This window comes from Ranitomeya imitator, chromosome 2 (genome assembly GCF_032444005.1).
Source record: "Ranitomeya imitator isolate aRanImi1 chromosome 2, aRanImi1.pri, whole genome shotgun sequence".
Lineage (NCBI taxonomy): Eukaryota > Metazoa > Chordata > Amphibia > Anura > Dendrobatidae > Ranitomeya > Ranitomeya imitator.
In genome coordinates, this window is record NC_091283.1 from 810,797,042 (window position 1) to 810,824,496 (window position 27,455).

The 27,455-nt window shown below is 45.9% G+C and overlaps 1 pseudogene; it reads right to left on the reverse strand.

Annotated features, from left to right (window-relative positions):
• Positions 1-10,663: 10,663 nt before the first annotated feature.
• Positions 10,664-27,398, reverse strand: LOC138666841 (glucosidase 2 subunit beta pseudogene; annotated as a pseudogene).
• Between the last annotated feature and the right edge of the window lie 57 nt (positions 27,399-27,455).

The window sequence follows — 27,455 nt, forward strand, 5'->3', positions numbered from 1 at the left end:
AAAAATAGTTACTGACAGTAAGTACAAATACTAAAATAGCAAGACTGCACTACCACCTCCGGCCAGAAGGGGGAGCTCCAGAGACTCCCCTTGATCCATTCTGGTCTGAGAGAAGAAATGGCAGTTGGGCCAAGGAGCTGATAGTGAGAGGTCATACAGTTGAATCTCTAACAGCCCTGTGACTGTTACCAGGCCTAAATCACCGGCCTGAGGAGAAGAGGGATAGAGAAAAAGGACATTGTGAGAACCGGGTAGCATTAATCACTACCCAGAACAGGCGCAAAGACGGATACCGGATCCGTGGCTGTATTCATTATATATAATACAGCAACCGGAAAAACGTGAGGTGATATCAGCTTCACTAGGGTCGGATGCAGCAACAGACACAGAGTTCAGCGGTACTCCCAGAGGGGGTAAACCGATAAAAGGACTCGGGTTGCCCGTCGAACCAGGACCCGGAGGGGACAGATTGGGCCGGCAGCCAGTTCACATACAGCAGCAGGGCCACACAGAAATTGCGCACAATAAGAGGCGAAGACCCCGGCAGGGTCAAAGTAACTCAGAGTTCCCATACAGACTCCGGTGACAGGACTGGTTGTAAATCCTTTTATGTTAAAGTAAACTGGTTAAACGTTTCAGTGCCTCAGTCTTTCATTTGGACAATAGCCATCTATCCAGGATCGAGATCGTCACCGCTGGGAGAACCTGCTGCTGATCAAGTAAGTGCCTGTCCCCTCATGATACCCCTTACACTGTGCATTGCCTGAGGCCACAGCACCGGGTCAAGCCACCCGTGACATCCCCCTCAAGAGACAGACTCCATTGGTCCGGTGTTGGGTATCCCGGTCTCCTGGGCGTCACAATTGGTGTCACGAACAGGATCTAGCCAGCCCGTATACTGGGTATTGTGTGCCGTGATTGGAGCCCAAAACTGTAAAAACTGGGATGAAAAATCTTGAAAATTGACTTTATTAAAGAAAAATCCATTCCCCATTGAAAACTATTGAAAGTGACTTTTCCCCATTGGTTATAATGGAGTAAAGATGGCCGCCATCCCCTGAGGTAATCACTTCATAACCATTAGGCACGAGACTGTTAATTGAGCTACGCCATCACCTGAGCCCCAGTCTAACTGAAAAACTTCAGAATTCGCCATTACAGAGCGCGGTGGGTGGGAGCAGCAGGGGGCGTGTCATTGTGGGCGGCACCAAGCTGAGCGCTCTGACATCAGAGCAAGGGGAAAATCGATCCTGCTGCACAGCGGAACGAATCTACACTATCCCGACGGAAGCGGAGGACCGGAAGGGTCCGGATTAACTAAGGGGGCACAGTATGTCGCAGCACGGAGACGCCGCAGCACTCGGCAACGCTAATGCAGCTGAAAGACAGAGTGTCAATAGAGAGTCCGGCAGCGCAGCGGTGCAAGGAGTGGCGCCCATCATGCCGGTGCTGATGCCATATACCCCGGGTGGCCCATGGCTTCCAATGTATGAAGGTGAGCCTAATACCCTTGACGATTTCAGAGAAAAGATGCTGGCCCATTTTGACATGTTCCCTGTGGGTGAAGTTCAGCGTGTTAGTCTCCTGATGATGCAGTTAAGTGGCCATGCTAAGCGAGAAGTCACAGCATGGGCAGCTGATCTAAAAGGCACTGTTGAACGCATATTTGCTGGATTAAAAGCTACATTTGAAACCACGGCCAGCAGCAAAGCTAAAATACGATTCTTTAGTTGCAAACAAAAAGCTAATGAGGGCGTGAGAGACTTTGCCTTAAACCTGCAGGAAGCCCTTAAATCACTTACACTGGATGAACCCATTTTTAACACCGGAGCGGATAAACTGCTAAGAGATCAATTTATTGAGGGACTCTACACCCCTTCTCACCGGGGGCATGTGAGCATGCTTGTTTTTAAGAACCCTGAATTGACATTTGCCCAATTAAAGGAGAGCGCTATACGTCTCCAGCTGGCAGAGGCACCTCGGGATCAGGATCCTGCGCAACCCATGGCAGAGGCACCTCAACAACAGGGAGTGCCAGTGACATCAGCTATGTCTGGGGCCATTGCTAAGCCCCTGGGGCCCAGTACTAATGAGGCTCTTCAACAAAAGCTTGACTCTTTAGCTGATGTTGTTGCTTCAATGGCTAAAACCATGCAGGAGATGAGAGGACACAAGATGGAGTTGGCAAACTGTAGAGAGGATGTTCCATGGATGAGACCCCGGAGATACCCGACATGGAGAGGACGACCCCGCGACCGCTACCAACCGGATGGACAGCCCATTTGCCGCCGTTGCCAGCAGCCGGGCCACTTTGCACGAGATTGTGATTTAAACGGGAATCCCCTGGGAATGCGGGCCGCTTCGCAGGAATGAACTTTCAAGGCCCAACACCCTGGCACGACAGGTACATCGGAGGACGACCCATTATCCCTATCGTGCTGGACGGAATTCCCCTCAACGCTTTGCTGGACACAGGTTCCCAGATTTCATCTATACCGTATATCCTTTATAAGAGGTACTGGGCTGATGCAGATATTGATAAAGGGCCCTCTGATGTTGAACTAGATATATGGGCCAGTAATGGTAAGTTGGTACCGAAACTAGGATTCAGGGAGATGACCATAAAGATTGGTAAAGTAGAACTGAAGAAACAGGGTATAATTGTTGTTGATGTTGACCGGCGGAACTGTGAACCAACTGTATTGATAGGAATGAATGTGTTAGAGAACTGCTTTTCCGAAGTCATTTCTGTCTTACAGCAAATTGCTGAAACTGCCCAATCCTGCCAGCAGAGAGTTCTCCGGAGGGAAATAAAAGTATTGATGTTAAGGCAACAGGTAGAAGTTGCAGGTGGAGAAATCGGCAGTGTGAGGGTAAGTGATCCAACGTCTATTGTAATCCCACCAAAAACAGAAATGCTGGTATGGTGTAGAGCAGCCATTGGTACTAAGGGACGAGATTATCAAGCCTTAATAGAACCAGTGTACACCGACAGCAGGCCCACTATACTCACAGCACGAGGGATAGTCGAGGTACACCGGGGACGAGTGCCGGTACGACTTTTGAACTGTGAAGAGGAAGAGGTCACTTTGCCAAGGTATGCTACAATGGCAAAGCTATATACTGTTGACAACAATGCCATCACAACCATTGAGCCCTTAGAACCAACCTGTCAGGTGGAAGGCAATGGCTCAGATGGAGAAATGGAGGATTGGTGCCAACAGCTACACGTGGGCATAAATTCAACACCTACCCATCAAAAACAAGGGGTGTATAGGCTAGTGAAGGAATATGAACAAGTCTTCAGTAAACACCCATTGGACTTCGGACGGATAGAAGGGGTAGAACACACAATCCCCACAGGTGACCATCCCCCAATAAAAGAAAGATATAGACCCATACCGCCCGCTCACTATCAATGTGCAAAAGATATGCTGAGGGAAATGAAACAGGCCGGGGTAATAAGAGACAGCTGTAGCCCCTGGGCGGCCCCTCTAGTGATTGTCAAAAAAAAGGACGGAACCATGAGAATGTGCGTAGACTACCGGAAGATTAATAACATCACCCATAAAGACGCCTACCCCTTGCCTAGGATTGAAGAGTCCTTAACTGCTTTGAAATCTGCTAATTATTTTTCCACCTTAGACTTAACAAGCGGGTATTGGCAAGTCCCTGTGGCTGAGAGAGATAAGGAAAAGATGGCATTCACCACACCAATGGGTCTATGTGAATTTAATCGCATGCCGTTCGGACTCTGCAACGCATCCAGTACCTTCCAGCGGCTGATGGAATGCTGCCTCGGACACAAGAACTTCGAGACCGTCCTCCTGTACCTAGATGATGTGATCGTCTACTCAAAGACTTACGAACAACACTTAATAGACCTGGCAGAAGTGTTCAAAGCCTTATCCAGGTATGGCATGAAAGTCAAGCCATCCAAATGTCACCTTCTCAAGCCAAAGGTACAGTACCTGGGACACATCGTGAGTTCGGAGGGAGTAGCACCAGATCCCGAGAAAATAAGCGCCATAAGGGATTGGCCAAGACCTACCAGCGCAAAAGAAGTGAGACAATTCCTGGGATTGGTGGGTTACTATCGCAGATTTATAAAAGGATTTACCAAGTTGGCAGCACCCTTGCAAGACACCTTGGTAGGGCAGACGAAGAAACCTTCAAACCGAAACCCTCCTTTTCAGTGGAACGACGAAAGGGAAGACTCCTTTGAACAACTAAAGAAGGCACTAACCGGAGAAGAGGTTCTGGCATACCCAGATTACCATAAACCTTTCATCCTCTACACCGATGCCAGTAATGTGGGACTAGGAGCGGTGCTGTCACAAAAGCAAGAAGGTCGGGAGAAAGTCATCGCCTTTGCAAGTAGAAAGCTCCGGCCTACTGAAAGAAATTCAGAAAATTACAGCTCCTTCAAATTGGAACTACTGGCAGTAGTTTGGGCTGTGACGGAGCGTTTCAAACACTATCTGGCCGCTGCAGAATTTATTGTCTATGCTGACAACAATCCGTTGACCCACCTGGACACAGCCAAATTAGGTGCGTTAGAACAGCGATGGATAGCCCGGTTATCTAATTACAACTTCATAATCAAGTATCGAGCAGGTCGCAAGAATGGAAATGCCAATGCCCTATCCCGGATGCCACACTTGAGAGATGTAGAAGAGGAAACGGGGGAGCTTGAAGAAATTGAACTACCAGCCTTCCATCGTCCCAAGGCAAAACATCATCAGTCAAGTACCTATCAGAAACAACAAGAGGTGAATTTTAATCCGTTAGCACACCATAGATGGGCTGACACCCAAGACAGCAATCCGGCTGTGAAGTTGGTGAAGGAACTGTTGACTGAGCAAAGTGCATATCCCTATGAGGATGCCCCAGAAGAGACGCATCAACTCTGGAAAGAGAGAGGCAAAATGTTCCTGTATCAAGGGAAGCTCTGTAGAAGATACACCAATCCGAAAACACATGAATTGGTTTGGCAGATTATTGTGCCTAAACAAGATGTGAAGATGGTCCTCGAAGCTTACCATAATGGTGCTGGTCACTTCGGTTGGAAAAAGTTAGAAGTACTTCTAAGAGAAAGATTTTATTGGGTCGGGATGAGAAAATCAATCGAACTGTGGTGCAGAAATTGTGGCCCGTGTAACCTCAGAAGAAACGATCAAAAGAACCAAAGAGCACCACTGCAGCCCATAATCACCAAACAACCACTTGAACTTGTAGCCATGGACCACGTGAAGTTGACACCAAGCCAGTCCGGCTATGTCTATGCCTTGACCATCGTGGACCATTATTCTTGTTTCTTGGTAGTAGTACCCGTAAAAGATCTGACAGCAAAAACAGCAGCCAAAGCGTTCCAAACGTACTTTTGTAGACCCCATGGATATCCGGAACAGGTTCTCACCGACCAAGGTACAGCCTTTGAATCAGAGATCTTCAGAGAATTCTGTAATATGTATGGTTGCAAAAAGATCCGGACGACGGCCTATCATCCACAAACAAACGGCTTATGCGAGAAGATGAACCATATTGTAATAGACCTACTAAAGACTTTACCTGAGACAGAAAGGAATCAATGGCCAGAGAAATTGCCTGACTTGGTGGATCTGTATAATCATGTCCCGGTGAGCTCCACCAACTGCACCCCAGCTTACCTTATGCGTGCAAGACCCGGCCAATTACCAATCGATCTAGAAATGGGAATTCTGAAACCAGACGCAGAAGTTCAAGACTCCAATTGGGATATCATACGGCAAAAGCAGTATCGCCAAGTGCAAGAGAGTGTGGAAAGAAGCCTTCAGCAAACTAGAGAAAGACAAGAGCGAACTTTCAACCAGAATGCTCTAGCGACCCCATTAAGACCGGGTGACCAAGTGCTCAAGAGAAATCGTCGAACCAATAAACTGGACAATCAGTGGGAAGCCGTACCCTACACAGTTTTACCAACAAGAGTGGATAATCCTAAAATGTGTCTCATTAGCAAAAACGGAGGCTTAACATCTGTACTAGTGTCAAGAGACAATCTTAAATTATGTCCGGAAGCATTGAAAGAGCCAGACGTTGTCCAGCCAGAACCAGAAGTTATTCAACCCATACAGGTTCAACCAGTAAAGGAAAAAGAAGAGGAAGTGTATCACACCTGTATAGGAGACTTTCCCAAAACCCTACTAACATACCATGGTGCAGTAGTGGTTCCCATGGTGGCCTTTTACCCAACACCGAACCCAATACCAGAAGTCCCAAGACAGGAAGAGGCTGACCCCGTACTACAGGAGGTTCCAGGCCAGGAAGAACAGATTCCTGGTCAGAGTAATCCCATTCACGGTGGACTTGCCAACTCCATAGTCGTGGAATTATCTTTAGCAGAGCGGGCAGATACTACATCCGCAGTAGACAGTAGTACACCACATGAAGAGACACCGCTATTACGTAGATCACAGCGTAGTACCCAGGGTCAATTACCGGCCAGGTATGCAGATTACCAACTATAAAGCTCATAATGTGAATTGTATATATGTTATGCCGTATATAGTTAAACAGAAAATGTAGTATAGTCATTGCTATCAGTCTGCAACGTTTAAGCCCAGTGCCTACAGAGACTTGTCTATATGAACTTATTGCATATTCTTGAACTTTTTATCAGCCCGGAGGCACTAAATCAAAGCTCCGGAAAGACTGCTTTTTGAACTTTGCTTTTTGCTCTTTTTGAACTTTCTTTAGACTTTATATTGATAACTCCGTTGGAAAAATGGAACTAAATTCCTGGACACTAAGTACAGTGCCGTTCCTAATACCTTCAAGGATAGAACTGTATTAATGGACGCTATTTGAAGTGACTTTTTACAGAACTCTATTTTTGTTTCCTTGAGTGGTTTTTGTAACTTTTCATTTTTAAGACTCTGTACATATTAATTGTTATTTCAAAATGTTATTGTCCCACAGTCCCGGAGTACTGTTCTTAACTAAGGGGGAATGTGGCACCCCTAGGGGTATTTGCCACAAAAATAGTTACTGACAGTAAGTACAAATACTAAAATAGCAAGACTGCACTACCACCTCCGGCCAGAAGGGGGAGCTCCAGAGACTCCCCTTGATCCATTCTGATCTGAGAGAAGAAATGGCAGTTGGGCCAAGGAGCTGATAGTGAGAGGTCATACAGTTGAATCTCTAACAGCCCTGTGACTGTTACCAGGCCTAAATCACCGGCCTGAGGAGAAGAGGGATAGAGAAAAAGGACACTGTGAGAACCGGGTAGCATTAATCACTACCCAGAACAGGCGCAAAGACGGATACCGGATCCGTGGCTGTATTCATTATATATAATACAGCAACCGGAAAAACGTGAGGTGATATCAGCTTCACTAGGGTCGGATGCAGCAACAGACACAGAGTTCAGCGGTACTCCCAGAGGGGGTAAACCGATAAAAGGACTCGGGTTGCCCGTCGAACCAGGACCCGGAGGGGACAGATTGGGCCGGCAGCCAGTTCACATACAGCAGCAGGGCCACACAGAAATTGCGCACAATAAGAGGCGAAGACCCCGGCAGGGTCAAAGTAACTCAGAGTTCCGATACAGACTCCGGTGACAGGACTGGTTGTAAATCCTTTTATGTTAAAGTAAACTGGTTAAACGTTTCAGTGCCTCAGTCTTTCATTTGGACAATAGCCATCTATCCAGGATCGAGATCGTCACCGCTGGGAGAACCTGCTGCTGATCAAGTAAGTGCCTGTCCCCTCATGATACCCCTTACACTGTGCATTGCCTGAGGCCACAGCACCGGGTCAAGCCACCCGTGACATCCCCCTCAAGAGACAGACTCCATTGGTCCGGTGCTGGGTATCCCGGTCTCCTGGGCGTCACAATAGGCGATCTTGGTAAGCCATCAGCTCAACCGACGGTGATTTAAGAAGACAACCAAGGATGCTTTAAACCTTCATGCAGTGAGAAGATCAATGACATTGACATTAAACATCATTACCTGTGTGATTTAGTAGAATGTGGCACAATAGAGTTTGTTTATTGCAAGAATTACCCGATAATAGCTAATAGTATGACGAAGCAGTTTCTAAGAGCCAAATTTGAAGAATTTAGAACCACTACAGGACTGACAGGATAAGTAGTTGTTGAGTGGAGGAATAATGCTTTTTATTGTATATATTGCAACAACTACTAATTATTACAGTTTAATAGTGCATGAGATTGTGCCACCAGCAAAAGTGTTATGTTGCCAGTAAAGCACTACTACAAAAAAAAACACGATATTCCTCCTCACTATGTAGCTGAAGCACAGATTTACTGTCACTTTGTAAGCTGACAGACAAGATGCTAAGATCTTCCCTAAGCTATAATGAATACAAGTTGTAAGCTGTTATCTTTGTTCATAAGTAAGTATATTTATACTCTTGAACGGCTGGACAGTACAGAGATTAATCCGCTGCCAACATTGCCTCTAATTCTATCCTCTTCCCTTCTCCACTCTCCATAGAACTGTATAAGAAGGTCCGTATTCACTAAAGACAGATAAAACTTTTGAATTGAGACTTGAGAATTAATGATCGATCCAGGAAGAGAAAGAAGCCGATTTCTCGGATAAGATTTATTATAAAGTATATTATTTTCATATGCATTACATATATATTTTTTTTAAATTAAAAGATACAATAATGGTAACTGTTTAAAGGGGTTGGCCACTACTTTACATGCCCCTTTCATGTGAACTAACTTCCTTAGATAAGCACTTCACTAAATACTTTGCTTTCACTGAGAAAGAACAGCCATTCTCAAATGGGTAAAAAATATATTTTTATTCACAATTTCAAAAATAAACAATAATGGTCATATAAATAGTCCAGTAAATACAGCACAAAAGGGGATACATAAAATCAGGTACAGAAAAAGAGGTGGGAACACCTGGAAATAGCAAAGCAGTATGTAAACAACAATACAATGTTAATATAAGTTATCAACTTCCAAAGGGAGACAACGTGCCTATATATATTTCTAAAGTGTCCATATAGTTATAAATAAAGTGCAAGTGCTCTATATATAATAGACCATACAATTGGTGTAGACACGACACATATCCCTTTAGATAGTAGAGACAAAAGTAAGACACAATGTCACATAGTTCAGACTATAGGTCCTATAGATACAATTAAACATAAATAGCTCAAAAAGTCAAATAAAGCAATGCATATTTAACTCCAAGTATAGGTATCCATGTGCCCACCACACCCGACGCACGTTTCGCTCTGAAAGCTTCGTCCAGGGCTGATGGGCAACTGGTTAATGAGCTATTTTAAACAATCATTGGCCAATGAGACAAAGGCACACCAGCCTCTGTTGAATAATCACCTAAACGCGCATTTCGGCATATGACTTCCTGCCCGTGGTTGTGGAAGGACTGCACCATCACATGATACAATCACATGTCCGCAGTGTCATTGGATATCTACATCCTGCTGTGCAGCTCGTCCGGAACGTATAGTCGCCCGCGGCTGTGAAGGTGATGCATCCATCACGTGATATGATCACGTAAACAACACGTCACCAATAGAGTTGAGCGACTTTAACTTTTTTAGGATCGGGTCGGGTTTCGCGAAACCCGACTTTGTCAAAAGTCTGGTCGGGTGAAATCGGCAGATTATTGCGAAAAGTCGGGGGCCGACTGAAACACGAAACCCAATGCAAGTCAATGGAGAAGCAAAGTCGGCAGTGAGTGGAGGACAGGAAAACACCTACAGTGCCCATTTTAATGCCAAAAACATCAATTCTTATTACTTAAGCTTGTCAATCTTAATTTACTTTATAATAATAGTTAGGCATTGAAAACTGGGGGTCATTTGGCTAAAGTTGTGGGGGGGTGCGCCTGGCTCAAGATTTTCGTGGGCCCAGGAAACGCGGAATACGTCACGGCGGTGGAGCAGGGAGAGGTAAGTATTTCAACTTTGCAAGTACTGTGATCCTGAGCAAGCAGGGGGGGGGCCACTTGTTGGCATTGGCACAGGGCCCCTCATAGTACGGCAGTGTGTTTGGCCGGCGTCACACTCACCACCAAAAAATGAGTACAAAGTACTCACAGACCACTATGACACTGACAATATAAAATCAATAAAGTTTATTGAAAATTCATCTAAAATACATATCGTACCATATGAGGATCTCAAAAAGACTCAGCCAGAATTCCATATATAGCAGTGGTAACTTATCAGCACCTATCACATAGCATTGTAAGTTTATATATATAAATACTTATCCCATATGAGGCTCGCGAAACATCCTTTAAGGTTACCATTTGATATATTGTTACCTGGATGATGAGAACTTAACATTAGGGACATCTTGATAAAAATGTTAAAAGTAAATCAATGCTTACCCATTCTTAGTTAGAGTGCCACTGCAAGGAACGCCCTGACGCGCGTTTCGCCCACGTGCTTTCTGAAGGGTAGTGTATGTGTGTAAAAGTGTGTAAATAAAGTGAAAGTGACGCAGGGCAGCAGGGATGGCGGGATGGTGGATGGAATGTGTCTTTTGGTTGCCTTTGTCCTTTACTGCAGAGATGGGGTGAAGGTGGGACGGGGGTCTGGAATGAGGTTAGGGACGATGTGGAAGTGAGGAACAAGGCGGCCGTTGGATCTAACTCTTCACAGTCCGTCTGGTTCCGTTCACATGTGGTCTTCTCTACGTCTGCTGTTCTGCTGGTATCACAGCTCGTCATGCTCTTCCTGGGGGATGTCCACCGGCTGATGGCAGGCGGCCGCAGTGAAGAACTCCATGAGGTATTCGCAGCGACTGGGCTCAGAGGTCGACGTGACCATGGTCTCCTTCCCGCAGTACAGAATCCCCATGATCCCAAATTAGTCTCTGAGCCTCCAACCTTCAGCTTCTGTGTCACACGACTAAATGGACACCAGCGATAAATATATTCGCTGGTCGATAGCTCGTCGCATTGTCCATAAAGATAAGAAAACTCCCCATGTGACCCAAAATTCAAGTAAATCTCCTTCTCCAGATTCCTAATTGTATCCTCAATTTCTCGCAGTGACTTCTCCACTTCATCATACTGATTACGAGCCACTTGAGCAGTGTCTATCAGAGCCTGGGTGGTCTCGTCATATGGGGGCATCTCCACTTCCTCAGTGGGAGACTTGCTTGCTGGAGCCCTGTGCTCTTCTTCAGAGTCGTCATCATCATCCTCCTTATCTCCCTCAGCTACGTCATCCTCATCTTCCTCAGTGGGGATTTCCGCGTGGCTTTCTGTCCCCTCTTCCAGTGGGGGCAATGGTGGGGCGTCGCTCTCTGACTTGAACTTCTTTTTAATCTGTGGCCACACAGAGTCCAGGAAGGTGGCGGCGTCCACCGAGTACGACCCTCCGAGGAGATCCAGGGCTTCTTTATCGGACAACGATCCGTCCCCATCTGAATCCAGCTCCATGTGAGAGAGCAGCTCCGGGGTGGAAACCATGCCGTCCGAGTCCTGGTCTCGGCGAACACTTCCAGGCAGCGTTTCTTCTCCATTGCGGCCTTCTCAGCGTCCCTCCGCTCTTCCCATTCCTTCTTGTGAGCATCTGTGGCTTCCTTCTTCAGCGTATGAAAATACGGTCCATTTTTTACGGCCGTAATACGCAGAAATGTTCCCAAAATAGTGATCCGTATGTCATCCGTAGGCAGGGTGTGGCAGTGTATTTTGCGCATATCATCCTCCGTATGTAATCGCTATGGCATCCGTACTGCGAGATTTTCTCTCAGGCTTGCAAAAACGGACATACAATGGATCCATGCTCTCAAATGTTCCTGAAAACATATATACTGTCAGTGAGACATATATATATATGTATATATATATATATATTAATATTTCATACAGCGCTAGATAGCAGAAAGGCAGGTAATTAAATTGCCGGCTTTTGCTATCTCCTTCCAAAACCTGACATGATATGAGACATGGTTTACATACAGTAAACCATCTCCTATCCCTTATTTTATTACATATTCCTCTTTAGTAATGTTAGAAGTGTATGTGTGTAAAATTTGATGTCTCTAGCTATTAAATTAAAGGGTTAAATCGCAGAAAAAATTGGCTTGGGCTCCCGCGCAATGTTCTCCGCCAGAGTGGGAAAGCCAGTGACTGAGGGCAGATATTAATAGCCTGGAGAGGGACCATGGATATTGGCCCCCCAAGCTAAAAACATCTGCTCCCAGCCACCCCAGAAAAGGCACATCTGAGGACATCCAGCAGAGGGCGCATCACCGCGACTCGAGGTAACTACAGGTCATTCCCCTGCATTCCATTCATTCCCCGGGTTTTTACAGCCACGAGCACAGCTGCATTAGCAGAGCTCCTGGGTGTAAAATGATTTAACCCCTTCAGATGGATTTACAGCGTGGAACATTACTGATCGACGGAAGGTATGGAATATTGTTGTTTGTTTTGTTTAACTTCACATCTTCCAGATGTGCCTTTTCTGGGGTGGCTGGGGGAAGATGTTTTTAGCCAGGGGGGGGGGGGGGGGGGGCAATAACCATGGACCCTCTCCAGGCTATTAATATTATTGTTATTATTACTTATTTGTATAGCACCATTGATTCCATGGTGCTTTACATGAGAAGGGGTTACATACAAGTTACAGATATCACTTACAGTAAACAAACTAACAATGACAGACTGATACAGAGGGGCGAGGACCCTGCCCTTGCGGGCTTACATTCTACAGGATTATGGGGAAGGAGACAGTAGGTCGGGGGTTGCAGGAGCTCCGGTGTTGGTGAGGTGGTAGCTTCGGTAGTGATGAGGCGGCAGCGGGGTCAGTGCAGGCTGTAGGCTTTCCTGAAGAGATGGGTTTTCAGGTTCCATCTGAAGGATCCGAATGTGGTTGATAGTCGGACGTGTTGGGGCAAAGAATTCCAGAGGATGGGGGATATTCGGGAGAAGTCTTGGATGAGGAGCGAAAAAGTGTGGAGGAGAGAAGGAGGTCTTGGGAGGACTGGAGATCATGTGAGGGAAGATTTGTGGATGGTTGTGGATGGCTTTGTAGGTCAGTATTAGTAATTTGTTAAGTAAAAAAAAGTATTAGTAATTTGAACAGGATACGCTGGTGGTTTAGGAACAACATGAGACAAGCTCTGAAGGAGGTGGTATCTGTATTGACCGCAGACCCTGAACCTAGCAGCGCAACTAGAAATAGCCATGGGGGGTACCTGACGCTCCCTAGACCCCTCGGCACAGCCTAAGATCTAACTTCCCCTAAAGATGGAAACAGGAAACCTATCTTGCCTCAGAGAAAATCCCCAAAGGAAAGATAGCCCCCCACAAATATTGACGGTGAGAGGAGGGGAAAATAACACACGCAGAGATTAAATCAGATTTTAGCATAGGAGGCCAGTCTAGCTTGATAGACAGGACAGGAAAGGATACTGTGCGGTCAGTATAAAAACTACAAAACAATCCACACAGAGTTTACAAAATCTCCACACCTGACTAAAAGTGTGGTGTTGTGAATTCTGTGGCAGAGCTCCCTCCTGTGGTCACAAGTGGTACTTCGGCTGATTCTCTCTGTGAGCTTCTGTTGGTGGAGGGAAGTGGTACTGCGGCTTCTGAGTTTCCTCCCTCAGGTGATCTGGTGAGGTCGTTAGGTGCTTCTCTACTTAACTCCACCTAATGCTTTGATCCTGGCTTCCTGTCAATGTTCCAGTGTTGGACTTGCTTTTCCCTGGATCATTCCTGTGGCCTGCTGCTCTGCATAGCTAAGTTCTTCTTTGCTATTTGTTTGCTATTTTTTCTGTCCAGCTTGTCTAATTTGTTGCTGGAAGCTCTGGGACGCAGAGGGTGTACCTCCGTGCCGTTAGTTCGGTACGGAGGGTCTTTTTGCCCCCTTTGCGTGGTTTTCTTTAGGGTTTTGTGTAGACCACAAAGTTACCTTTTCTATCCTCGCTCTGTTAAGAAAGTCGGGCCTCACTTTGCTGAATCTATTTCATCTCTACGTTTGTCTTTTCGTCTTAACTCACAGTCATTATATGTGGGGGGCTGCCTTTTCCTTTGGGGTATTTCTCTGAGGCAAGGTAGGCTTATTTTCTATCTTCAGGCTAGTTAGTTTCTCAGGCTGTGCCGAGTTGCATAGGCAGAGTTAGGCGCAATCCACGGCTGCCTCTAGTGTTGTTTGGAGAGGATTAGGGATTGCGGTCTGCAGAGTTCCCACGTCTCAGAGCTCGTTCTATGATTTTGGGTTATTGTCAGATCACTGTATGTGCTCTGACCGCTATGTCCATTGTGGTACTGAATTGCCTTTCATAACAGTGTGGAGGGTAAATCTGCTTCCCAGAGCTTCCAGCTAACAGAAAAAATCCATAATGACAAGCTGGACAAAAATAGAATGCACAGAACAATAAGTCCACAACATGTGGAATGAAATGAGCAAAGCCAGAACTTATCTTTGCAGAACTGGTCAGGAAACCAGGAGAATCCAAGCAGAGATGTGAATCCAGCCAGAGAACATTGACAAGTGGCATAGGCTGAAGACTAGAGCCAGGTTAAATAGCAGAGCCAGGATAGACGATTAGTGAAAGCAGCTGCTAAAGCTAAACCCAAGGAGCGGCAGTTCCACTCAAAACCACCAGAGGGAGCCCAAGGGCAGAATTCACAAAAGTGCCATTTACAACCACCGGAGGGAGCCCAAGAACGGAATTCACAACAGTACCCCCCCCTTGAGGAGGGGTCACCGAACCCTCACCAGAGCCCCCAGGCCGATCAGGACGAGCCAAGTGAAAAGCACAAACTAAATCGGTAGCATGGACATCGGAGGCAACAACCCAAGAATTATCCTCCTGGCCATAACCCTTCCACTTGACAAGATACTGGAGCCTCCGCCTCGAAAAACGAGAATCCAAAATCTTCTCAACCTCATATTCCAACTCTCCCTCAACCAACACCGGGGCAGGAGGGTCAACCGAGCGAACAACGGGCACCACATATCTCCGCAACAAAGATTTATGGAAAGCATTATGAATGGCAAAAGAGGCTGGAAGAGCCAAACGAAAAGAGACCGGATTAATAATTTCAGAAATTTTATAAGGACCAATAAACCGAGGCTTAAACTTAGGAGAAGAAACCTTCATAGGAACATGATGAGAAGACAATCAAACCAAATCCCCCACACGAAGCCGGAGACCAACACGCCGACGGCGGTTAGCAAAACGTTGAGCCCTTTCCTGAGACAACGTCAAATTGTCCACCACATGAGTCCAAATCTGCTGCAGCCTGTCCACCACAGAATCAACACCAGGACAATCAGAAGGCTCAACCTGCCCAGAAGAAAAACGAGGATGAAAACCAAAATTACAAAAGAAAGGTGAAACCAAAGTAGCCGAACTAGCCCGATTATTAAGGGCAAACTCGGCCAACGGCAAGAAAGACCCCCAATCATCCTGATCAGCAGACACAAAGCATCTCAAATAGGTCTCCAAGGTCTGATTAGTTCGCTCAGTTTGGCCATTAGTCTGAGGATGAAACGCCGAAGAAAAAGACAAATCAATGCCCATCCTAGCACAAAAGGCCCGCCAAAATCTAGAGACAAACTGAGAACATCTGTCAGACACAATATTCTCCGGAATGCCATGCAAACGAACCACATGCTGAAAAAACAATGGAACAAGATCTGAGGAGGAAGGCAACTTAGGCAAAGGTACCAAATGGACCATTTTAGAGAACCGGTCACAAACAACCCAGATAACAGACATCTTCTGGGAAACAGGGACCGGCAAAGGCAAAAGCAACCCACTAGCGCGGGAACAGCAAGGCTTGGCGAAAAATATCATGCATGAAAGACTGGAACACAGATGGAGCATTAGAGAGCCCAAATGGCATCACAAGGTATTCAAAATGGCCTTCGGGCGTATTAAATGCAGTTTTCCATTCGTCACCCTGTTTAATACGAACAAGATTATATGCCCCTCGGATGTCAATCTTAGTAAACCAACTAGCCCCCTTAATCTGAGCAAACAAATCAGTAAGCAAAGGCAAGGGGTATTGGAATTTGACAGTGATTTTATTAAGAAGACGATAATCAATACAGGGTCTCAAGGAGCCATCCTTCTTAGCAACAAAAAAGAAACCCGCTCCCAATGGTGACGAAGAGGGCCGAATATGCCCTTTCTCCAAAGATTCCTTAACATAGCTCCGCATGGCGGCATGCTCTGGCACAGACAGATTGAAAAGTCAGCCCTTAGGGAACTTACAACCAGGAATCAAGTTAATAGCACAATCACAGTCCCTATGTGGAAGAAGGGAACTGGACTTGGGCTCATCAAATACATCCTGGAAATCCGACAAAAACTCAGGGACCTCAGAAGAGGGGGAAGAGGAAATTGACATCAAAGGAACGTCACTATGTACCCCTTGACATCCCCAACTATTCACAGACATAGTTTTCCAATCCAGCACCGGATTATGTTCCTGTAACCATGGAAATCCCAGCACAACAACATCATGCAGGTTATGCAACACCAGAAAACGGCAATCTTCCTGATGTGCAGGAGCCATGTTCATAGTCATCTGTGTCCAGTACTGAGGTTTATCCTTAGCCAAGGGTGTAGCATCAATGCCCCTCAAAGGAATAGGGCTCTGCAAAGGCTGCAAGGAAAAACCACAGCGCCTGGCGAATTCTAAGTCCATTAAGTTCAGGGCAGCGCCTGAATCCACATATGCCATGACAGAAAAGGACGACAATGAGCAAATCAGGGTCACAGATAAGAGAAATTTAGGCTGTATAGTACTAATGGTAACAGACCTAGCGACTCTCTTAGTACGCTTAGGGCAATCAGAGATAACATGAGCAGAATCACCACAGTAAAAACACAGCCTATTCTGACGTCTGAATTCCTGCCATTCTATTCTAGTCAAAATCCTATCATATTGCATAGGTTCAGGACTATGCTCAGAGGATACTGCCATATGGTGCACAGCTTTGCGCTCGCGCAGACGCCGATCAATCTGAATGGCTAGAGACATAGATTAGTTCAAACCGGCAGGCGTAGGAAAGCCCACCATAACATCTTTAAGGGTTTCAGAAAGACCTTTTCTGAAAATAGCAGCCAGAGCCTCTTCATTCCATTTAGTGAGCACAGACCATTTTCTAAATTTCTGGCAGTATAACTCTGCTGCTTCCTGACCTTGACACAGGGCCAACAGTGTTTTCTCAGCATGCTCTACAGAGTTAGGTTCGTCATACAATAATCCGAGCGCTTGAAAAAATGCGTCTACATTCAATAATGCCGGATTCCCTGTTTCAAGAGAAAAAGCCCAGTCTTGCGGATCACCACGCAGCAAGGATATGATGATTTTCACCTGCTGAATGGGATCACCTGAAGAACAGGGTTTCAAAGCAAAAAACAATTTGCAGTTATTTTTAAAGTTCAAAAACTTGGATCTGTCCCCAAAGAACAAATCCGGAGTAGGAATTCTGGGCTCTAAAGCCGGAGTCTGGACAACATAGTCCTGGATACTCTGTACTCTTGCAGCCAGTTGATCCACACGAGAAAACAAACCCTGAACATCCATGCCAGAGCATATATCCTGCACCACCCTGTTAGGAGTCGAGTTTCCTCTGCTGCACAGGGGGAATCTCGATCCGTGTCTGCTGCGGTCTCCCATTCGGTATCGGCCGCAGTGGGCTCTGCTCAGTGGAGACGTCGCTCCCAGCGTCTCGCTGGGGCTGATTCGGTGCATAGGGTCACTACTGCCTTTTCTGGCTTTCCTATGGTACCCTGCACTGATCTGCGGCGAGCGAGCCTCTCTGGGACTAAGTCCTTGTTTACTCACACTGAGCATGCCCAGGGCAGGGTCTCCCATTGGAGGTCGAGGGCCACATGTTCGGTCACATGCTCAGGTGCTGCAGTACATTCCATTGGTCCTTCTGGAAGGTCCTGAAAGGGCAAAACATGCTCAGGTACTGTAGCACTTTCCATTGGTCCTTCTGGAAGGTCCTGAAAGGGCAAAAACTTCAGTAGCAGCTTCCTGTGCTGCAACTATATAAACTGCGCATGACCACACGGCCATGCGCTAGTATCGTCTTATGCTATATGCTTTGCGCCAATGTGGTCATGTGTTTGAATGTGTTCAGGGACCCGGCTGAAATAAGCCTCTAGAATGCTGGCACCTCCGGCGAGGAGATTGTGTTTAAGTGTGTTCAGGGACGCGGCTGAAATAAGCCCCTAGAATGCTGGCATCTCCGGCGAGTAGTTTTGTATGCATGCATGACCACTCACTGCTCACATCTGGGTAGTTGGCCTGTGCCTCTGTGAAACTCTAACAGGGCACAGAGCTTTCCTCTCGCGGTTACTCTGTGAAGCTAACAGAGTTGGTATATACTGCCATATAGAGCCGCCATTATTTAGCAGCAGGTGCTTTCCTGCACGGTGGATCCCGGGTTGCGAACGCACCAATTCCATTTAATAAATTATATATTTGGTGCGTTCCGCCAACCCTAACACACCCAGATATCAAGAGGAAAAAAGAGGCAAACCAGAGCACAGAAAAAAAAATGGTTCAGAACTTTCTTTTCCTTCTTTTGAGATACATTTAATTCATTTTTGGCCACTTGTACTGTTATGATCTGGTGGTTTAGGAACAACATGAGACAAGCTTTGAAGGAGGTGGTATCTGTACTGACCGCAGACCCTGAACCTAGCAGCGCAACTAGAAATAGCTGTGGGGGGTACTGTTGTGAATTCTGTGGCTGAGTTCACTTCTGTGGTCACAAGTGGTATTGCAGTCTCTGGGCTTCCTCCCTCAGGTGTTTTGGTGAGCTCGTTGGCTGCCTTGCTATTTAGCTCCACCTGAGTCTGTCTTCCTTGCTCCTTGTCAATGTTCCAGTGTTGGATCTGAGCTTCTGCATCTTTCCTTGGGCCTGCTGCTCTGCTAGATAAGTGCTTCTAGTTTGTTTTCTGTTTTTTCTGTCCAGCTTGCTATTAACTTTTGCTGGAAGCTCTGAGAAGCAAAGGAGTGCACCGCCGTGCTGTTAGTTCGGCACGGTGGGTCTTTTTGCCCCTTTGCGTGGTTTTCGTTTTAGGGTTTTTTGTAGACTGCATAGTTCTCTTTGCTATCCTCGCTCTGTCTAGAATATCGGGCCTCACTTTGCTGAATCTATTTCATTCCTACGTTTGTCTTTTCATCTTGCTAACAGTCATTATATGTGGGGGGCTGCCTATTCCTTTGGGGTATTTCTCTGAGGTAAGTCAGGCTTGTATTTCTATCTTCAGGCTAGTCAGCTCCTCAGGCAGTGCCGAGTTGCATAGGTAGTGATAGGCGCAATCCACTGCTGCTTATAGTTGTGTGAGGATAGATCAGGTACTGCAGTCTACAGAGATTCCATGTCTCAGAGCTCGTCCTATTGTTTTTGGTTATTGCCAGATCTCTGTATGTGCGCTGATTACTGCACGCTGTGTTGCCTGATTGCCAGCCATAACAGTACAAGGAGCCACACCAATGATTCCCAATAGAGGGAAAAAAGAAATCCTGACATCATTTTTTTTTCTTAGCTCTGTCTTCAGTCTTTTTTTTCCCCTAGACATTAGAGTGCTTCAGGACACAGCTGTGGACATGGATATTCAGGCTCTGTGCTCCTCAATGGATAATCTCGTTGTAAATGTACAAAAGATTCAAGATACTATTGATCAGAAATCGATGCTAGAACCAAGAATTCCGATTCCTGATTTGTTTTTTGGTGACAGAACTAAGTTCCTGAGCTTCAGAAATAATTGTAAGCTATTTTTGGCCTTGAAACCTCATTCTTCTGGTAATCCTATTCAACAGGTTTTGATTATTATTTCTTTTTTGCGTGGCGACCCACAGGACTGGGCGTTTTCTCTTGCACCAGGAGATTCTGCATTGAGTAATGTTGATCCATTTTTCCAGGCGCTGGGATTGCTCTACGATGAGCCTAATTCAGTGGATCAGGCTGAGAAAAATCTGCTGGCTTTATGCCAGGGTCAGGATGATGTAGAAGTATATTGTCAGAAATTTAGGAAGTGGTCAGTACTCACTCTGTGGAATGAATCTGCACTAGCGGCTTTGTTCAGAAAGGGTCTCTCTGAAGCTCTTAAGGATGTAATGGTGGGATTTCCTATGCCTGCTGGTTTGAATGAGTCTATGTCCTTGGCCATTCAGATCGGTCGTCGCTTGCGCGAGCGTAAATCTGTGCACCATCTGGCGGTATTGTCTGAGAGTAAACCTGAGCCTATGCAGTGCGACAGGACTATGACTAAAGTAGAACGGCAAGAACACAGACGTCTGAACAGACTGTGTTTCTATTGTGGTGATTCTACTCATGCTATTTCTAATTGTCCTAAACGCACTAGGCGGTTCAATAGCTCTGCCGTTATTGGTACTGTACAGTCCAAATTCCTTTTGTCCATTACCTTAATGTGCTCTTTGTCATCGTATTCTGTCATGGCGTTTGTGGATTCAGGCGCTGCCCTGAATCTGATGGATTTGGATTATGCTAAACGTTGTGGATTTTTCTTGGAGCCTTTGCGGTGTCCTATTCCGTTGAGAGGAATTGATGCTACACCTTTGGCCAAGAATAAGCCTCAGTACTGGGCCCAGCTGACCATGTGCATTGCTCCTGCACATCAGGAAGTTATTCGCTTTCTGGTACTGCATAATTTGCATGATGTGGTCATGTTGGGGTTGCCATGGCTACAAACCCATAATCCAGTATTGGATTGGAACTCTATGTCGGTAACCAGCTGGGGTTGTCAGGGAGTACATGGTGATGTTCCATTTTTGTCTATTTCGTCATCTATTCCTTCTGACATCCCAGAGTTCTTGTCGGACTTTCAGGATGTATTTGAAGAGTCCAAGTCTGATGCCCTACCTCCGCATAGGAATTGTGATTGTGCTATCGATTTGATTCCTGGTAGTAAATTCCCTAAGGGTCGTTTATTTAATTTGTCCGTACCTGAACACACCGCTATGCGCAGTTATGTGAAGGAGTCCCTGGAGAAGGGACATATTCGCCCATCGTCGTCACCATTGGGAGCAGGGTTCTTTTTTGTAGCCAAGAAGGATGGTTCGCTAAGACCGTGTATTGATTACCGCCTTCTTAATAAGATCACTGTTAAGTTTCAGTATCCCTTGCCATTGATTTCTGACTTGTTTGCTCGGATTAAGGGGGCTAGTTGGTTTACTAAGATTGATCTTCGTGGTGCGTATAATCTGGTGAGAATCAGGCAGGGAGATGAATGGAAAACGGCATTTAATACGCCCGAGGGTCATTTTGAGTATCTGGTGATGCCGTTCGGACTTGCCAATGCTCCATCTGTTTTTCAGTCTTTTATGCATGACATTTTCCGTGAGTATCTGGATAAATTCTTGATTGTTTACTTGGATGACATTTTGATCTTCTCAGATGATTGGGAGTCTCATGTGAAGCAAGTCAGAATGGTTTTCCAGGTACTGCGTGCTAATTCCTTGTTCGTGAAGGGATCAAAGTGTCTCTTCGGTGTGCAGAAAGTTTCATTTTTGGGGTTCATCTTTTCCCCTTCTACTATCGAGATGGATCCGGTTAAGGTTCAAGCCATCCAGGATTGGACTCAGCCGACATCTCTAAAAAGTCTGCAGAAATTCCTGGGTTTTGCTAATTTTTATCGTCGCTTCATCTGTAATTTTTCTAGCATTGCCAGACCATTGACCGATTTGACCAAGAAGGGTGCTGATTTGGTTAATTGGTCTTCTGCTGCCGTGGAAGCTTTTCAGGAGTTGAAGCGTCGTTTTTGCTGTGCCCCTGTGTTGTGTCAACCTGATGTTTCTCTTCCGTTCCAGGTCGAGGTTGATGCTTCTGAGATTGGTGCAGGGGCGGTTTTGTCACAGAGAGGTTCTGGTTGTTCAGTGTTCAAACCATGTGCTTTCTTTTCCAGGAAATTTTCTGCTGCTGAGCGTAATTATGATGTGGGCAACCGAGAGTTGCTGGCCATGAAGTGGGCATTCGAGGAGTGGCGTCATTGGCTTGAGGGTGCTAAGCATCGCGTGGTGGTTTTGACTGATCATAAGAACCTTACTTATCTTGAGTCTGCCAAGCGCTTGAATCCTAGACAGGCCCGTTGGTCGTTATTTTTTGCTCGTTTTGATTTTGTGATTTCATACCTTCCGGGCTCTAAAAATGTGAAGGCGGATGCTCTGTCTAGGAGTTTTGTGCCTGACTCTCCGGGGTTATCTGAGCCGGTGAGTATCCTCAAGGAGGGAGTCATTGTGTCTGCCATCTCCCCTGATTTGCGGAGAGTGTTGCAGAAATTTCAGGCTAATTATTATTATTATTATTATTATACATTTTTACAGCGCCATTTATTCCATGGCGCTTTACATGTGAATACGGGGCAAATATAGACAAATACATTAAACATGAGCAGATAACAAGGCACACGAGTACATAAGGAGGGAGGACCCTGCCCGCGAGGGCTCACAGTCTGCAGGGGGTGGGTGAGGATACACTAGGAGAGGGAAGAGCTGGCTGTGCGGCTGTTCAGTAGGTTGAGGATCACTGCAGGCTGTAGGCTTGTCAGATAATAAACCTGATCGTTGTCCGGCCGAGAAACTGTTCGTCCCTGATAGGTGGACTAGTAAAGTTATCTCTGAACTTCATTGTTCGGTGCTGGCCGGTCATCCAGGAATCTTTGGTACCAGGGAGTTGGTTGCTAGATCCTTCTGGTGGCCATCTCTGTCACGGGATGTGCGTGCTTTTGTGCAGTCCTGTGGAATTTGTGCTAGGGCTAAGCCCTGCTGTTCACGTGCCAGTGGGTTGCTTTTGCCCTTGCCGGTCCCGAAGAGGCCTTGGACACATATTTCGATGGATTTCATTTCTGACATTCCCGTTTCTCAAAAAATGTCGGTCATTTGGGTGGTCTGTGATCGCTTTTCTAAAATGGTCCATCTGGTGCCCTTGGTTAAATTGCCTTCCTCCTCTGATTTGGTGCCTTTGTTCTTCCAGCATGTGGTTCGTTTACATGGCATTCCTGAGAATATTGTTTCTGACAGAGGTTCCCAGTTTGTCTCGAGGTTCTGGCGAGCCTTTTGTGGTAGGATGGGCATTGATCTATCTTTTTCCTCGGCCTTCCATCCTCAGACTAATGGCCAGACCGAACGAACCAATCAGACCTTGGAAACATATCTGAGATGTTTTGTTTCCGCTGACCAGGATGATTGGGTGTCATTTTTGCCGTTGGCTGAGTTCGCCCTTAATAATCGGGCCAGCTCGGCTACCTTGGTCTCTCCATTTTTCTGCAATTCTGGGTTCCATCCTCGTTTCTCTTCAGGACAGGTTGAGTCTTCGGACTGTCCTGGTGTGGATTCTGTGGTGGACAGGTTGCAGCAGATCTGGACTCAGGTAGTGGACAATTTGACCTTGTCCCAGGAGAAGGCTCAGCTTTTCGCTAATCGCAGACGCCGTGTGGGACCCCGACTTCGTGTTGGGGATCTGGTTTGGTTATCTTCTCGTCATATTCCTATGAAGGTTTCCTCTCCTAATTTTAAACCTCGTTTTATTGGTCCGTATAGGATTTCTGAGATTCTCAATCCGGTGTCTTTTCGTCTGATCCTCCCAGACTCCTTTTCCATACATAATGTATTCCATAGGTCGTTGTTGAGGAGATACGTGGCACCTATGGTTCCATCTGTGGAGCCTCCTGCCCCTGTTTTGGTGGAGGGGGAATTGGAGTATATTGTGGAAAAGATTTTGGATTCTCGTGTCTCTAGACAGAAACTCCAGTATCTGGTCAAATGGAAGGGTTATGCTCAGGAAGATAATTCCTGGGTTTTTGCCTCTGATGTCCATGCCCCAGATCTTGTTCGTACCTTTCATGTGGCTCATCCTGGTCGGCCTGGGGGTTCTGGTGAGGGTTCGGTGACCCCTCCTCAAGGGGGGGGTACTGTTGTGAATTCTGTGGCTGAGTTCACTTCTGTGGTCACAAGTGGTATTGCAGTCTCTGGGCTTCCTCCCTCAGGTGTTTTGGTGAGCTCGTTGGCTGCCTTGCTATTTAGCTCCACCTGAGTCTGTCTTCCTTGCTCCTTGTCAATGTTCCAGTGTTGGATCTGAGCTTCTGCATCTTTCCTTGGGCCTGCTGCTCTGCTAGATAAGTGCTTCTAGTTTGTTTTCTGTTTTTTCTGTCCAGCTTGCTATTAACTTTTGCTGGAAGCTCTGAGAAGCAAAGGAGTGCACCGCCGTGCTGTTAGTTCGGCACGGTGGGTCTTTTTGCCCCTTTGCGTGGTTTTCGTTTTAGGGTTTTTTGTAGACTGCATAGTTCTCTTTGCTATCCTCGCTCTGTCTAGAATATCGGGCCTCACTTTGCTGAATCTATTTCATTCCTACGTTTGTCTTTTCATCTTGCTAACAGTCATTATATGTGGGGGGCTGCCTATTCCTTTGGGGTATTTCTCTGAGGTAAGTCAGGCTTGTATTTCTGTCTTCAGGCTAGTCAGCTCCTCAGGCAGTGCCGAGTTGCATAGGTAGTGATAGGCGCAATCCACTGCTGCTTATAGTTGTGTGAGGATAGATCAGGTACTGCAGTCTACAGAGATTCCATGTCTCAGAGCTCGTCCTATTGTTTTTGGTTATTGCCAGATCTCTGTATGTGCGCTGATTACTGCACGCTGTGTTGCCTGATTGCCAGCCATAACAGGGTACCTGACGCTCCCTAGACCCCTCGGCACAGCCTAAGATCTAACTTCCCCTAAAGATGGAAACAGGAAACCTATCTTGCCTCAGAGAAAATCCCCAAAGGAAAGATAGCCCCCCACAAATATTGACGGTGAAAGGAGGGGAAAATAACACACGTAGAGATGAAATCAGATTTTAGCATAGGAGGCCAGTCTAGCTTGATAGACAGGACAGGAAAGGATACTGTGCGGTCAGTATAAAAACTACAAAACAATCCACACAGAGTTTACAAAATCTCCACACCTAACTAAAGGTGTGGAGGGTAAATCTGCTTCCCAGAGCTTCCAGCTAACAGAAAAAATCCATAATGACAAGCTGGACAAAAATAGAATGCACAGAACAATAAGTCCACAACATGTGGACTGAAATGAGCAAAGCCAGAACTTATCTTTGCAGAACTGGTCAGGAAACCAGGAGAATCCAAGCAGAGATGTGAATCCAGCCAGAGAACATTGACAAGTGGCATAGGCTGAAGACTAGAGCCAGGTTAAATAGCAGAGACAGGAGAGACGATTAGTGAAAGCAGCTGCTAAAGCTAAACCCAAGGAGCGGCAGTTCCACTCAAAACCACCAGAGGGAGCCCAAGGGCAGAATTCACAAAAGTGCCATTTACAACCACCGGAGGGAGCCCAAGAACGAAATTCACAACAGAAGCCCTAGGGACACACTTCACCTGTGGGAAGGTATACCATCTAGCTGCCATGCCATCACCCCCAGCGGACTCGCAGCATCGGTCATCCTGACCGAACACCACAGGTGGCGTCATGAACACTTCCATCACCTTTAATTGGGCGCCCCTTAGCAGGGCCACGGACCGGTTCGGGCCACCATGACATCCCAAGAACCGTGACAGAGCGACCAGGTGCCGAGTACGTTGCCCTGCGCCTGGGGGCGATCCAGTTTACTGTATGTAAACCATGTCTCATATCATGTCGGGTTTAGGAAGGAGATAGCAAAAGCCGGCAATTGAATTACCGGCTTTTAAGCTATCTAGTGCTGTATGAAATATTAATATATATACAGTATATATATATATATATATATATATATATATGTGTGTCTCACTGACATATATATATATACATATATATATATATACATATATATCCCCCTATACTATGTGTAGACATTTATTTCAGCTATTTTTTTCTAACCTGTCAGTGTGATTTTACTGTACACCGCACTGAATTACCGGCTTTTCGCTAGAACACCACTGCGTATTTCTCGCAAGTCACACTGTTGGTCCGTGTGTAATCCGATTTTTTCTTGCACCCATAGACTTGCATTGGCGATTCTTGCCCGAGATATGCTGACAATCGCAGCATGCTGCGATTTTACTCGGATCCTGAACACGGCCGAGAAAATATCGGATGATGGGAGCTGCCCCATAGATTAACATTGGGACGAGCGCAATGCGATTTTTTATCGCATTGCACTCGTCTGTATTACGGTCTAGTGTGACCCTGGCCTTATCCTAACATATCAATGCTTTTGAAGGATATGTTATGGCTTAACAACTGACCAATATTTGCTGAGCAGAAATAAACAAACTTTTGACTGGTTATAGATATTTAGCCTTTGAATTGTTTTTGGCTGAACAGTGATAGTTACAAAATCAACTTCTGATTACCAACGTACAGCAATTTTGATTGGGATCTCTGGAGACAGCTGACTGCTGTGCTCTAATGAATGAAACAAATGTGCACATACTTCAGGGGTCCCACTCTCGGGATCAGTGATTCCACCTAGATTTCCTGGTCCCATCCAATTTGGTAACGGCAAGTGGACTATAATCATATCATATGTTTATGTTTTTTACTTTTTTATTTTTGGAAGAGGAAAAAGGATGTCATTTGAATTTTTATTTTCTATATATTTAAAAACTTTGCTACTTTATTTTTAGTCGTCTTTTGGGGATTATGTATGTAGGTAGAATGAATGTCTCTGTGGCTATCCTTCAAAGGTGTATCAACATGGCCGCTACCTTCAGCAGGTCTCCATTTGCCATGGCAACCCATTGGCACCCCATGATCACTATGCAGTGGGGGCAAAGGGTGCTTGAAATGTAACAGTGGTGGAATAGCTAGCCTTAAAAGCTGATATTAGAGATTGACAGCTACATTTATGGGGCTATAGACAGCGATCCGACGTCTCTCTGATTGCTGCTGTTATGTCTTGATAATCGTTGAATAATCCAGCACCCACCAAGTACAGAGCAGGCTCAGTTTCTGATTTCAGCACCTAACGTGCGACATACATTTACATCACATGTCAAGAAGGGATTAAATGGGACTAAAATGTATTACCAGAAACAACTCAACAATAGATGTGGCACTGTTATTGTAAACTGGATGTGACTGATGCTCTGGTTTTGTAAATAAAATAATATTAATAATATCCATAATTTCCATTAATCTTCAGGTTTAAAGGCGTTGTTAACATTCTTGCATAGGATGGAATATCACTATGCTGACATGCATCCTCAGAGTAAGTACGCCAGCCTCAATGGGTAGGGATGAGCAAACATACTGGGTGATAATCTGTTATTACACGAGTATCATGGTGCTTGGATGTGCTCGTTACTCACTGAATAATGGGTCGTGCACTGCGTAAAACGTAAATCCCTGCCCCGCATCTTTGGCGCCTGTTACACAGCCAATAAGCATGCTGGGATTGCTCATGAGTCGCAGTAATGCTGTCTTGGTTGTGGCATTACTGTGATTGGCTGTCTGTCAGAC